The sequence below is a fragment of the Acomys russatus genome, chromosome 3 (genome assembly GCF_903995435.1).
Source record: "Acomys russatus chromosome 3, mAcoRus1.1, whole genome shotgun sequence".
NCBI lineage: Eukaryota > Metazoa > Chordata > Mammalia > Rodentia > Muridae > Acomys > Acomys russatus.
Window position 1 is genome coordinate 51,789,749 of NC_067139.1, and position 14,684 is coordinate 51,804,432.

The window sequence follows — 14,684 nt, forward strand, 5'->3', positions numbered from 1 at the left end:
GCCCACAGCCATGTGACGGGAATGAGCAAAACCAGCTGTGCGATGAGGGGTCGGAATGCTGGAAGTACTGAGCTCAACTGGCAGTGGCCACAGCTGGATATTGAAGGAGATCACTGAACTCTAGAAGGGGTCCTGAGGCTGTGTGGCATAAGAATTCCCTTACCTCAATGCAGTCAGCTCTGAAGGCCATGCCTGCTCCACAGTTCCAGGCCAAGACCAGATGATCACCTGAGCAGAGGGGTGGTGCACTTAGACCTGTCTCTTAAGATGAGTGACATGGCAGTGTGCCAGCTACCTATCGCTGTGTAAGGAACTCACCCAAACTAAGGTGACTTAACAGAGTTGTATTACCTGTAAGGTCTGTAATTTTGCTGTCTAGGCTGCACTCCGTAAGGCAATCAGCACCTCTTGCCTAGGCTCAGATGCAGATACAAGCCCTGATGAGCCAGTTCTGGGCTCATTTATATATCTCCTCCCAGAGTCTGTTCACGGGATCTTTTCAGCTGGCAACAATCAAGCTCCTGCACGAGGTGGTTGGTCTTCTAGTGGATTAACCTCACCTGTTCTCTCACAAGACCGTTCACCATTCCACCCTTGGGAAACAGGTTTATCTCTCCTTCAGGAGTTAAGAAAGATCAAAGACAACCCAGATTACATAGCTACAGGGCAGGGAAGGCATGCAAGTGACAAGCAGCATAATGTCAGAAAGTCCCACCTGAGCTGTGAGAGGATGAGAAAAAGGAGCCCACTCAATGCAAATGCAGAGGAATTGGGCTCGTCTCTGACACAGATTTTCAAGGGAAATACCAGTCAACTCTACAACTCAGCTCTTGGTGATCCTCATCCAGACCAAACACATGAATGATTAAAGAAGGATGAAACTTAAGAGGAATTCTCAAGGGTTCAGCAAAGCTAAGCAGCTAAGACAGGGGAAGAGTAACTTGGATAGGCTCCCCACGTGACAGACTTTCTCTCGGTCTATGCACATCTACCCCTGTCAACTTGATTGTTTGGTTCTCGAGGCAAGATCTCTTGCAACCCATGCTTGAATTCACTATATAGCAAAGATGACTTTGGACTCCTAACTCTCCGACCTCTACCTCTCAGGTGCTGAAATTCAGGCATTCATCAGCATACCTTATGCATGCTGGGTACTCAACCTATGGCTTTGGGCACACTAGGCAAGCATGCTACCAATTAGCCTCATCCCCAGCGCCCAACTTGCTCTTTCCATACCCTCTAGCTTGCCTTCTGGTCAACTGCTTTGATGATATCATGCCCTAAGAAGCTGGAAGAACAGATACTCAGGCCCAAGCAGAGGCAACAATACGCTCTAAGGAAACTGTAAACCTAGGAGAAGGCCATGGTGCAGGACTGTGATCACGTCTACTTAGGCTGAGAGGCAGGAGGATTGAAAGTTGAAGGCCTGCATAGGCTCTGTCTATAATAAAAATATGTTTTAAAAGTTGGGGCTGTAGCTCAGTAGTGGAATCCCGACCTAACACCCACCTGTGAAGAGCCAGAGGTCTGGCTTGGCAGCAGAGCACTTGCCTAGAACTCAGACGTGGGTTTTTCTCAGAGCATGACTCAGTGGTAAAGCAGTTGCTAGCATGTTCAGGGCCATAGGTCTGAATTACAAGCATTTATTCGGAAGTGCTCTATTAGGAACAGCACAGGAGTAGGGGCAGATTGGGGGAGGGGCAAAGCAGGTGCTTTCCATCACACTAGCCTGGTGCCTTCACTAGCCTCATTCACACAATAATGCCTTGTTATTTTGGCAGGGTGACACAGGGCATAGCTCTCAGAGTCAGCCTCAAACATCAGGGAGTCCTGTGTCCTCAGCATACAGCCCAGGACTGGGTGAAACGCCCTTGTAGGGAGTCCTGGGGAACTCTTGTGGAACCCACAGTAGGAAGTGAGCCTCGGGCCCTTACAGAAGGACTCTTGCCCTAGAGAATGGCCTTCATTCCCTCAAGAGCAAGCCAATGACAGCCTGGGAATGCACCTTAGAGGAAGAAGTCAGGATGGGACACTCAGCAGCTAGCTAATACAAACGCTTATGCCACGGTCAGTCAACCAAGGCGCTCTGGTTTGGGGTTTACAAAGGATGCCTACAGAGGTGTCAGGAAAGGAGCCCGTTGAGTAAGCATGGTCCTGGGCCTGGTTCTTTCCAGCCTCCAGTTCTCATGGATTTAAGAGTGACCCATGGGGAGCCCAGTGGAAACCAAATGCGATGCTGAGTATAACTAATGACCAAGCACCCCCCCCCCCGACACACACACACACCCACACACACGCATGCGCAGCTCCTGTCACAGAAAGACGAGCTAATGCTTTAAAAGCCTCGAGTGGACGATCTCTTCTCTTTGTTGACTGCATTTTCAACAGCTCTCTCCATCACACAATACTGACTAGATGAGAGTCGCCAGTCTCTCTTCCACTAGTCAAAACAGACTGACCATGCCAACGGGCTTAAAAGAAATAGCAGAAATGACTTTCAAGTTGATACTCAAGTGCTGCCAGTATGGTACATCAGCTAACAGAAGTATAAGCAGCTAATTTGAAAGACATTTAAAAAAAAAACAGTGGACATGAGTTTGCTCCTTAAGAAGAAGGGGTGCGTCCAGTGACAGAAAATATCCAAGCGGTGGTAGATGCAAGTAGTCAGAGATACCAAAGCAGAAGGTAAATTGATAGGGCTCAGATGAAGTTTTGACAAATGGTTACAGGAATTTTTAAAGGCTGGTGTGGTGATACATTACTATAATTCCAGAACATGAGGCTAGCTTAGGTACATAGTGAGTTCAAGTCAAGCCTGCGCTACACAAAGAGTCTGTCTGAGTGGGCGGCAGGCTGGAGAAAGCTGCTAGAGTGAATGCGGTGGTAAGGCATCTAGACTTTTCAAGGCTGCTGGTGCCAGGGAGCCTCCTGAAGAAAAGAAGTACCTGTGCTATGTCTCCTCTGCTAGTGAAGCCGAGCCAGGGCACCATGACCTCAGAGGATGGCAGTACAGCAGTAGAAAGGCAGTGAACACCAGGAATGGACCACAGACCAAGGCCAAGAACCAATAAAAACTCAGAGAAAGGCCAGTAGAAGGGAGACATGAAAAGAGACCATGGGTCAAGATCTTCAGCTCCCAGAGGGATTCCACTTCCGGCATAACGAGGAGCCACCAGAAACAACGTCCCCACGGACAATGCAGGAAGCTCCACCCAGACACGTCCTGAAGAGCCTAATCAGCCTGGGAGCCTGGTGGAGCTGAGAAGGAAGAGTGTGTTTTTGAAGATTCCCCTATTTTAAAACCCATCTAACTTTTTAAAAAAATTTTTTTATTAATTTATTCTTGTTACATCTCAATGGTTATCCCATCCCTTGTATCCTCCCATTCTTCCCTCCCTCTCATTTTCTCATTATTCCCCTCCCCTATAACTGTTCCTGAGGGGGATTACCTCCCCCTGTATATGCTCATAGGGTATCAAGTCTCTTCTTGGTAACCTGCCAGATCTAGCCAATGGTCAGAACATTCTCCACAGTTGAGTGGAGAGTGGGATATGACTTTCTCACGTACTCTGGTGCCTCACATTTGGCCATGTCCCCTGGAGGGGGAGACCTGGTGGCATTCAGAGGAAGGACAGCAGGTTACCAAGAAGAGACTTGATACCATCTAACTTTTAAATTGGAAGCATTAAAAGGGTTGAAGTCAGCCAGACAGTGGGGGCATGTGCCTTAGCCTTTGATCCCAGCACTTGGGAGGCAGAGGCAGGAGGATCTCCTGTGAGTTCCAGGCAGCCTGGTCTATAGAGTGAGTTCTAGGACAGCCAGGGCTACACAGAGAAACCCAGTCTTGAGAAAACAAAAGGCAGGGGTGTGTGGTAGGGGGAGGTAAGGACTGCATTCCACCATCTGTAAAACCTTGAATTCTTCAAACATGAGAAAATGAAAAGCATTATTGGAATTTTTTTTTTCAATACAGGTTTTCTCTATATAACAGCCCTGGCTGTCTTGGGACTCGCTTTGTAGACCAAGTTGGCCTTGAACTCACAGAGATACACCTGCCTCTGCTTCCCTGAGTGCTGGGGTCGAAGGAGTGCACCACCACACCCTTCTGCATTATTGGAATTTTTTAAAGCTCACCCAAATATGCAAAGTGACCAATACAAGGGGTGGGAAAATGGGAATGCAAATTACACCCCTGGTCACGACAAATTAAAACTGTCACAAGAAAGCACAACTGTGAGACTTTATTGGTTTCAAATGTCAGACGTTCTTGACTAGCTTATCACCGTGTCCTTGGAGACATAAATTACTTTTCCCTCCAGCTCCTGCTATGTGTCAGGCTCTGTAGAGGAGGGAAAGGAAGTTTTTAGAATAGGAGTTTAGCTCAAGTCCAGCACGGACTTCAGTCCTAGTGGGAGACGCCAGACTTAGCAAATAAAAATACAGATGTCTCAGTTAAATGTGAATTCAGATTAATAATGAAAAGAACGATGCACAAACATCCCAAATAGCACACAGAATATTTATACTAATGAAAAACTATGCCTTCTGAAATGCAAGTTCAACTGGGTCTACTATATTTTTTCTGGCAACACTAATTCAGGCTTTTTCCCCCCCAACCAGAGACATTCTGGAAGCAAAGAGTAGAAGAAGCTAGGCTCTATTTATTTTGCCAATTTTTTCTATCAGTTTTAGTCAGTTTTAGACAAAATCATTTACTTAGTTGGAGGTTTTAAAGCTACCCAGCAACAATAACAAAGAGAAATAAGCTAGTAAGAGTGCATCAGTGAGTAATCTCTGTCTCAGGCATCTGCTCAAACTGTCACCATCTCCCTGCCTGTGGGAAAGGAGAAAAAAAAATCAAGTTGTCATCTTAGAGAGAGAGGCCCTGGAAGGCTGGAGTGTCTTACAGGCCAACTTAGCTGCAAGAGGTCCAGAGAAAGGGATGCCCCACCTCAGGAGCCACCCTTACAGAAAAGAAGAGAGAACAGGTAGAGAGACCATTAGAGTTCAACATAGATTGTGATTTTGGCTACCAACTAGATGATTCTCTGTGTAACAGCAACTATTCCCCATGACTCCTGTACAAGACAGAAACCTTACCCTAGTTTCACCAATCTTCTGGTCTGATTGAAGAAGAGCATGGGAATTTTACTCCCCCAGGGTCTGTAACTCCATCTTGACTTCCTCCAGGTGGCGCCTCCTAGCTTCCTCCCTGCTCTGGTTGAGGTTGAAGCTTTGCCCTGTGCTTTGTTCCACCTAGCTGGGGTCATGGGGGCACCGCATCTCTCCCAGCCACAGACGCTCCATGTGTCTTCATGGCCAAGAAGCTCAGCCTGTACTGCCTGGCCAATGGTCAGCTCACAACTCCTAAAATGACCCATCTGTATCTTGTTGATTTGACCTTGGAGAAGTCACCATAGTCCCGTCAGCATCACACAATTCTGAGTGAGTCCAGGCTACCTGAGCAGCAGCCCAGACTTCACCTGCAGGTAAACAACTGAAGCCTCACCCACAATGATGCTCTGCCTAATGCAATGACTATACCCGAAGGCCAGTGTCCTGATTTTGAAGGGGCTGGTATAATATCTTATTGAGGCTTTACATACTAACATTCTATGATAGGCGGGGTTTCCTAAATGCTTAAAACAGCGGCCAGGACCAATATGTGAGGCAATGTTTAGGTCTTTAAAACACCATGCAGCTTAACTTAGCAGCTACCTGGAGACAGACAGCTTCAGGTTTACACACTGTCCCAAGCACCTAGCAGCTATATGGCCTAAAACAAGATACTTAACTGTTCTTCCTCTAGACAGTCTCATCTATAAAACATGGAGAATCATAATACTGTAATATGTCTTATTTGGTTGTGTAGGATTAAAGGAGATACATATGTCTGCTATTGCGGAGCATGTTTTTTCACTCCCCACCCCACCCCACCCCCCAACACACACACACACACACACTGAGAAATGAAACACGGATCTTCTAGAATTGAATACCAATGGGCTGGTGGTATCTGCACTGATACAGAACAGTTGTATGATCAAGAGACTAGGTCAGAAAAGCCACACAGATTGGACAGTTCTCTTAAGAAACTTTCTGAAGGAGTCAGCTCCTGGGAAAGAGGCTGAGCCACCAGAAAGACATGTTGGACAGCTGCCCTGGATGTTCAGGAGCAAGCCAGACGGGGGCCCCAGCAACAGGTAGCTCAGTAGCCTGTCCGGTCAAAGCCCAGATGGTGACAATTCTATCTCGCTCTTTCCAGATCCATCAGGACCTTGAGCACCAGTGTCTGGATCTGGCAGCACCAGGGTAGCTTACTGCCCAGCCACAGGGAAGTAGGAAGCACTCCCATTGTGATGACCCACATGTGGAGTGGGGTGGGGTGGGGGGTAGGGTTCCTAAGTCAAGCAAAGGTCTGTAGCCTCTCTGATGTGACTCCTCAGGAGTGTCACACTCAGACCTACCCTAGCCAAGTGGGTCTCTCTCAGCCTTCCCCTTGGGAGCCTGGCTCCTTTCTGCTTTCAGCTGGGCTTCCTGTCTGGAGAAACTTCAGATGAACACTTTAAAATCCTGTCCAAGAGACTCACCAGCCTGAGCCTGTGAATCCACCACCGTCTGCACAATTGAAAACAAGTTATATAATCCCCGCTTCCTTGGGGTGGGGGCTGCTGCAAGCTGGGGAGCCTGGGCGGCTTGGCCTCTGGAGTAGCACTCTAAGTAAATAGGCAAGGTGAGCTGTGAAGATGGCCAATAATGAAAAGGGAGGAACAGAAAGCCCTTGGGAGCATAGAAGCTATTTCTGTCTCTCACCAAGCATTCCTGGCAGCTTGAGGTTGGTGTTTAGCACTAAGGAAGTGGATTATTTTTAATGCGTCTGAATGGAGCATCTCCATGGCATCCATTATGCCCAAATGCCTACAACTGGGGCCTCGAGTCTGAGTTCTCCAAAGCACGGGGACCAGCCCAAGCCGAGGATGAATGAGTGTTTTTCTTGCAATCATTTGTTCCTCTGCTACTAAAGTTATTTCTGGAACCCAACCTCCAGTGAGAATGTTAGTGTGTGTGTGCGTGCGTGTTTGGCTCTTCTCCCCCTTTCTGCTTCATTCCCAGTCAACACTCTGGTCCATCCTTCTGGGACAATGTCTCTGGGGTGGTATTTGCATCTTCCAGAAAACAAGAAATTGGTGGAGGTCAGAGGTAAACCCATAGGCATGATGATAGTGACTGTGCCTTTCCCCCGGTTCCATACTCTCAACATGTACCCTGGCACAGGCAATACTGTGCCTGTGGCACAAGTGGAAAACACTCGCAGATTTGAAAGTATCTCAAAGACATTCAGGATTTTTCAGATAGTCACATCCACTTGTATATGTGCTAAAAGCCAGGTGTGGTGGCACAGGCCAAGGCAGGAGGACTGACAGTTTTAGGTCTCTAAAGAACCTGCCTCATTGCCAACCAATAACTGGACCAGCTTGAGACCCATGCCATGAGAGAGAGCCTACCCCTGACACTGTCTGGAGGGCCAGGACCCAGAGACAGAAAAGCAAAGAGTCCTAGGATAGAAAATTATTCCTAATGATATTCTACTTAACTCATAAATTGGAACCTAGAGGCTGGAGAGATGGCTCAGTGGTTAAGAGCACTGGCTGCTCTTCCAGAGGTCATGAGTTCAATTCCTAGCAACCACATGGGGGCTTACCACCATCTATAATGTGATCCGATGCCCTCTTCCGGCCTGCAGGTGTACATGCAGACAGAGCACTGTATACATAATAATAAATAAGTCTTTAAATAAAAAATTAAAAAATTGGAACCTAGCCCAGATATACTTCATCCAGCAACTGATGGAAACAGATGCACAGACCCACAGCCAAACATTAGGCAGATCTTAGGAATCCTACAGATGAGGGAGAGAAAGGATTGTAAGCGCCAGAGAGGTCAAGAATACCACAAGAAAACACACAGAATCAACCAATCTGGGCTCATAGGGGCTCACAGAGACTGAACCAATAACCAAGGAGCCTGTACAGGACTAACACAGGTCCTCTGCACATATGTTACCGTTGTGTAGCTTGGTGTTCTTGTGGGGCTCCTAACAGTGGGAGCAGGGGCTGTCTCTGGCCCCTCTGCTTGCTTTAGGGGCCCTTTCCTCCTTCTAGGTTGCCTTGTCATCATCCAGCCTCAATACGAGGGGAGGAGCCTAGTCTTACTGTGACTTGATATGCCATAGTTGGTTGATATTCATGGGAAACCTGGCCTTTTCTGAAGAGAAACCAAGGAAGGGTGGTTAGGGGGTGAGGCACAGAGGGGAGAAGGGAGGAGGGACTGAGAGGAGAGGAGGAGGGAGGGGAAACTGTGGTCAGAATACAAAAAGAAAGAAAGAAAAACAGACTACAGGAAGAAAGAAAGAAAGAAAGAAAAGAAAGAAAGAAAGAAAGAAAGAAAGAAAGAAAGAAAGAAAATGTATTTAAAAAATAATCTGCCGGGGGCGTGGGGATCATATATACCCAGAGAGATGGCTCAGCAGTGAAGGTGTTTGTCACCAAGTCTGACAGCCTGTGTTTCTTCCCAGGACCCATTCAGTGGAAGGATGCACTGACTTCAAAAACTCCCCAACATGTATGCTATGATATAAGTGTACATACACATGTATACACACACACACACACACACACACACACACACACACACACACAATTAATTATATCTCACTCAGCCTGGCCATGAGATTCACAAGTCTAGATGGGGTCACAGCAGGTGAAAACACTAGAGGATGCCCATGCACCATATTCAGGAAACAGTGGGTTTTCAAGGACAGCTAGAGTATACAAGCCATAGAACAGAGATGTGAGTTGCTAGAGAGAAGAGACTCTGCAACTGACAGCCCATGAACTTGCTTGCTTCTGTGTCACCTTCTTTGTGTGCTCAACCTGCATCTATTTTAAGTTTGCAGACACCCAGAAGATAGAAGTGTGTTTTCTTGCCGCTTTGAGTGAAGCAACTTAAGGAATAAAGGACTTGTGTGGGCTTACAGTTTTGAGTTCCTATATAGCCCATCATGGTGGAAAAGGCAATAGAAATGGGTCCCGTCCTTGGTGGAAGCTCAAGGCGGCCTAGTTACACCTCTGAGGACCAGAAATCAGAGAGATCAAGCTGAAAGCAGAGGCAGCTATGACCTTTAAGGCCCAGAGACAGATTTCTGCTATATTGGTGCCACATCCCCAAAGTTCTATAACCTCCCAGAACAGTGCCATTACCTGGGACCAAATTTGCAAATGCAGGAGCCTGGTGGAGGTGTGGAGCTTGGTTAGTAGACTGCTTGCCTATCGTTCTGACTGGTTTTGTGTCAGCTTAACACAAACTAGAGTCATCAGAGAGGAAGGAGCCTCAGTTGGGAGAATGCCTCCATGAGATCCAGCTGTAGGGCATTTTCTCAGCTAGTGATCAGTGGGGGAGGGCTCAGCCCATTGTGGGTGGTGCCATCCCTGGGCTGGTGGTCCTGGGTTCTAGAAGAAAGCAGGCTGAGCAAGCCATGCGGAGCAAGCCGGTAAGTAGCACCCTCCATGGCCTCTGCATCAACTCCTGCCTCCAGGTTCCTTCCCTGTTTGCATTCCTGTCCTGACTTCCTTCAGTGATGAACAGCAATGTGGAAGTGTAAGCTGAATAAACCCTTTCCTCACTGATTTGCATTTTGGTCATGGCGTTTTGTTACAGCGATAGAAACCATAACTAAGCCACCTATCATCCACAAAGCCCTCATAAACCAGGTGTGAAGATGCATTCCTGTAACCCCATACACTCAGATTGTAGAGGCAAAAGGATCAGAAGTTCAAAGTCATGAAAAACCAGCCTGCCTCCATCTTAGGCTTACAAGCCATCTTATAGCAAAGACAAACTAGGTTTGTTCCTGTTTATAATTAAACCTTTATTTCCCAAGGACTGGGCTATGCTCCACCTGGGACCTTAAGTTAAATGGCTCCGTCCTGCCTATTCCAGGAAAGGCAATCATGTCGTTGTTTCAAGAAGTTGTTTGTAATCCTCTTGCAACCCTAGCTTTGTTTTGATCGCCTTGTTCTGCCCACCTCTCAGTCATGGCTTTGTTTCAGGGGGTTGTTATGACTGATGTTAAGATGTTCTGTTCCTGTCAGCCCACCTATTTTTCCTGCCAAATCCCCCATTTGAAACCCCCCTACCCCTGAGCTATAAAATCCTGTCTTCCTCCCATCCAGTGCTAACCTCTTGAACCCTGCCTTACGGGGAGGCAGCCTGTGTACACATATATAATAAGTTCAAGACCAGCCTAAGTTACATCAGACCTGAGACCCTATCTTCAGAGCAACAATAAACCAAAACACAAAAACAAAGAACCTTACAATCCCAGAATCTGTGGGCCACGTTTCATATCCAAACCACAAGGTATGAACATGGGGCTGAGAAGGAAGTGTTAGAAGCTAAGAAACAGAGGAGCTCCTAGAGATTCTAATGGCATTAATATTTGAATGGAGGCAGTGACCTAAGCAGACAGATGTTGGTGCTCAAGGCCACAGGGAAGTGAGGGAGAAAAACCCCCAATGTGAGGAATGCCACATTGAGGGGTTCAATTGCACCCTTCCACTTAGAGGGACAAGAACAAAGAGAAATGACGGTGTTACATCCTTGGTAAACTGAAGAAAAGTACTTAATAATTTTTATTTTGATACTATTACAGACCAGTTCTGAAAGAAATATGTGGTCTAAATTCTTGATATTATATGAGAAACATACGTACCTCAAGTATAGAATTGTTTTTATTACAGTATATTAATTATACACAACAATAGATTTTGTTATGATATTTTTATCAAGTACAGAATTTAATTTAAGTTAGGTCTGGTTTATCAATATGCCAAAACAAATAACAGAAGCAAACACAAATCCTCTCTGAGGGGAAAAAAAAAACTGTGGATACAGTACAAAAAAAAATGAACAGAAAAAACAGAGCAGCCACGCAGTGCAAAGGACACCCAGAAGAGACAACAGTCTTCATGACCAGCCCTCAGCCCCACACACGGACAAAACACACACAGTGAAAAGTAAACAATAGTCATGGTCTATATGTTTAAGGAAACATGACAGTTTTTGAAAGCAACATTAGTTTCTTTCAAGAATAAGAATAAGTTAAAGTCGATTTAAACAAACAAAAACTGAATGAGTTTACCAAACACCAGACCTTTGAAACTCTTAAGGACACAGTTCAGGCTGAAGGGACAATCTCCCTGAAGATCTAAAATTCAATGAGATAAAAGTCAAAGATACTGAAAAATATGTGTGGAAATAAAAGGAAACATTATGTAAAGCAATAACTGTGGCATCAGAGAGGCAGCAGGACAGCCAAGAACAACAGGGGACAGTAGGATAAAACAAGTGAGGACGGGTAGAGCCATGGAAGAAATCCAGCTTTAAAATGTAAAGGTGATGTGAATAGTCATCCCTCAAAGGACGCACAAATGGCCAAGGGTTTGTGAGATACCAACTTGTCGAGGAAAGAGAAGGAAGCCCCAGAACCTCCAAGTTAGCCTTAATCTATAGCCATTGACAGAGTGTGCAAGAGGAATTGCCAGTTTTAATCGCGACTCCAACAGACAGCATCAAACCCATAGCCACAAAGATGTCCTAGGTTGCTCTCGGTGGGTCACAAAATCAAATAACTAAAATTTAATTTAAAATTAAATTTAATTTTTAAAATAGACATGAATTCAAGAGAGAAATGTGTGTACGCTGGGTGGGGAGAGCATCTAATGATCTATATAGAACACTGGCTAGTAACTCACTAACCACAATTGAGCCCATGTTTTTAAGTAGCCTACAGAGGGTCTGAACGTTCCTCACACAAAGAAATGGCGATACCTGATGTGAGGGATCGGCCAGACTCCCAGATCTGATAGAGACACATCACGCACATGTGTTGAAGTGTAGCATCTAACTCTGGGTCACATGCCAGCTCCAAATATCAAAATGGTTTATGTTTTTCTGTATCACTTAAGAGTTAATTTTAGGGCAGTAGTGAGATGGCCCAGAAGTTAAGAGCACTTGCTGCTCCTTCAAAGAACCTGGGTTCAGTTCCCAGCAACTACATGCAATAGCTTATAGCAGCATGCAACTGCAACTCCAGGGAATACAGTGTCCTCTTCTCAGATATCCACACACATGTGGCACACACACACACACACACACACACACACACACACACACACATATAAATAAAATAAATATTTTAAAATATAAATAAATAAATTTTAGGGCTGTCAAGATGGCTCAGAGGTAAGGCATTTGTCACCCCACTTGAAAATCCATGTTGAACCCCAAGAACACTCATTGTAGAAGAAAACATCTTTGACAAATGTCCTCTGACTTCCCTATGTCTACTGTGGCAGACACACACACACACACACACACACACACACACACACACACACACACACACAAAGAAAGAAAAAGAAAAAGAAAACCCACACACAATCCCAGAATTCAGGAGCTAAGGCCCCAGGAGCTGCTAGTTTGATGTCAGCCTAGGCTACATAGTGAGACTCTGTCCCAAAGAATCAAAACCTGAGTTCAATCCCCAGGACCCACAGGCTGGAAGGCGCCCTAGCATGTGCTCCGCCCCCCATACACACACATGCACACAAACCGTATGTACAGATGTAATTTTCAGCTACTGAAAACAAGAGGTAAAGGCTGCCTGTGCTTATAAACAGAGGGTGTTGTGCAGTATGTGTTCAGGGGTGCATCTGGGTGTACGCAAACCCGCATGCATCTGATACTTTATATATTCAAACACCTGCTTAGGATCAATTCCTAGAGTTCTGATCTGTGACTCAAAGGGAAGGTATGTGTTGGCACATACCTGAGCTCCAGAGAAAGCCACAGTGTTTATTTCTCCTATTCAGAGAAGGAAAGCACGCCTCTACATCCTCTTTACGCTGGTGCTCTTATGGCCTTCAGCTTGGCATCATTACTACATAACTGACGCTCAATTCAGTGATCAGCTCCCTCTGTGAAACCCATTTCCTTAATCAGAGGTAAAGCACTTGATGTCCCTCTGCAGTACAGGAGACTGAACTCAGGGCCATGTGGGTGCTGGGCAAGCAACCTAGCGTAACGCAACCTAGCATGAAGCCCATCCAGACCCCACAATGCTCCACCTCCTCTACAGGTGTTTTCAGAGGGACAGTGTTAATAGACATCCTGGATGAACCACTATCTTGAAAGGCAACACTATCCAACACATGGCTACCCATGTCCTCTCTCCCAGACACCTGCAAATGACTGTCATCCATAAGCACAGCCGTATGTCCCCTCCTAGAGTGACACCTGTTGCTCCTAAAGGTTCAGACACAAACAGAATGTGATCAGCTGGGAGTGGGAGTCATCCTATCGAATTCAGCTGTTCGCCTAGAGGTCAGCTGATGCCTAGAGTCTGTCCTTACCCTCCCAGTGTCTGCTGCTTCTGAAGATGCACCATTTAAAAACTGCAAAGAGACAGCAGGTGAAGGAGTGCCCATAGCTGGAGGTCCTCATCAGTGACCGCGTCAGTACTGCATGTAATCTCACTTTCATTCTTAAGGTTGTTGTTATGATGATTTCACAGCTAGTGAAAGGCAGAGCAAACACACACACCCAAGACTGTCAGCTCCAGATCCCATGCCTGAGACGTTGTACTGCAGAGTCTGAAGTGAACCTATGGAAACTGTTCTTGTGAGCTGGAAATGCCTTGAGTGCTAAAGAATTCCCTTGAGGATTGCTGAGAAGTATTTCAAAAATACAAGGGGTTTGTCTTTGTCTTTGGTGCTGCGTGGTTTGTTAAAAGCTTGACGAATCCGATGCGGTGTAAACGTTGCTGAAGGTTCTAACATGACTCAAAGCCAAAGCCAGAGGCTGCCCTTGAAGACCATGAGCATCAACCCTCTACCATTACAAAGGCTCTACTCTGAAAACAAAATTCTTGGCAAATATCAACCAACAATTCCCACAGGTGCCAATTCAATTGTAAAAATGTGCTTCAAAGTTTAAAACAACAAAAATCCATTTAACAATCAGCTGTCCAATAGCGCTCAGGCTCCAGGGTGTTGACTCAATAGTGCATCATTTGATCCACCCTTAACTTCCAAGACACTAAACTCAACAATATGATTACCATTAAAAAAAAAAAAAAACATAAAATTCTAAACAAACCAGACGTGGTGACTCAGGTCTGTAATCCCAGCACTCCAGAGGCTGGGAAAGGAACATCACAAGTTCAAGGTGGCTTAAGAGAGCCCTGTTTGGGCTGGAGAGATGGCTCAGAGGTTAAGAGCACTGGCTGCTTTTCCAGAGGTCCTGAGTTCAATTCCCAGCAACCACATGGTGGTTCACAACCATCTATGATGAGACCTGGTGCCCTCTTCTGGTGGGCAGCCACACATGCAGGCAGAACATTATATACATAATAAATAAATAAATCTTTTTAAAGAGAGAGAGAGCCCTGTTTGAAAATCAAAGGTCAGAAACATGGAGAAGTAGTGCTAGAGGCGTGGCTCAGAGGGAGGACTTGTCTACCATACCCAAGGCCCTGGGTTCAAACCGCAGGACCAAAAAAAAAAAAAAAAAAAAGGCCCTAACTGGAAGAAAATAGCCTTATTTAAGTTTTGAAATTTATTTAA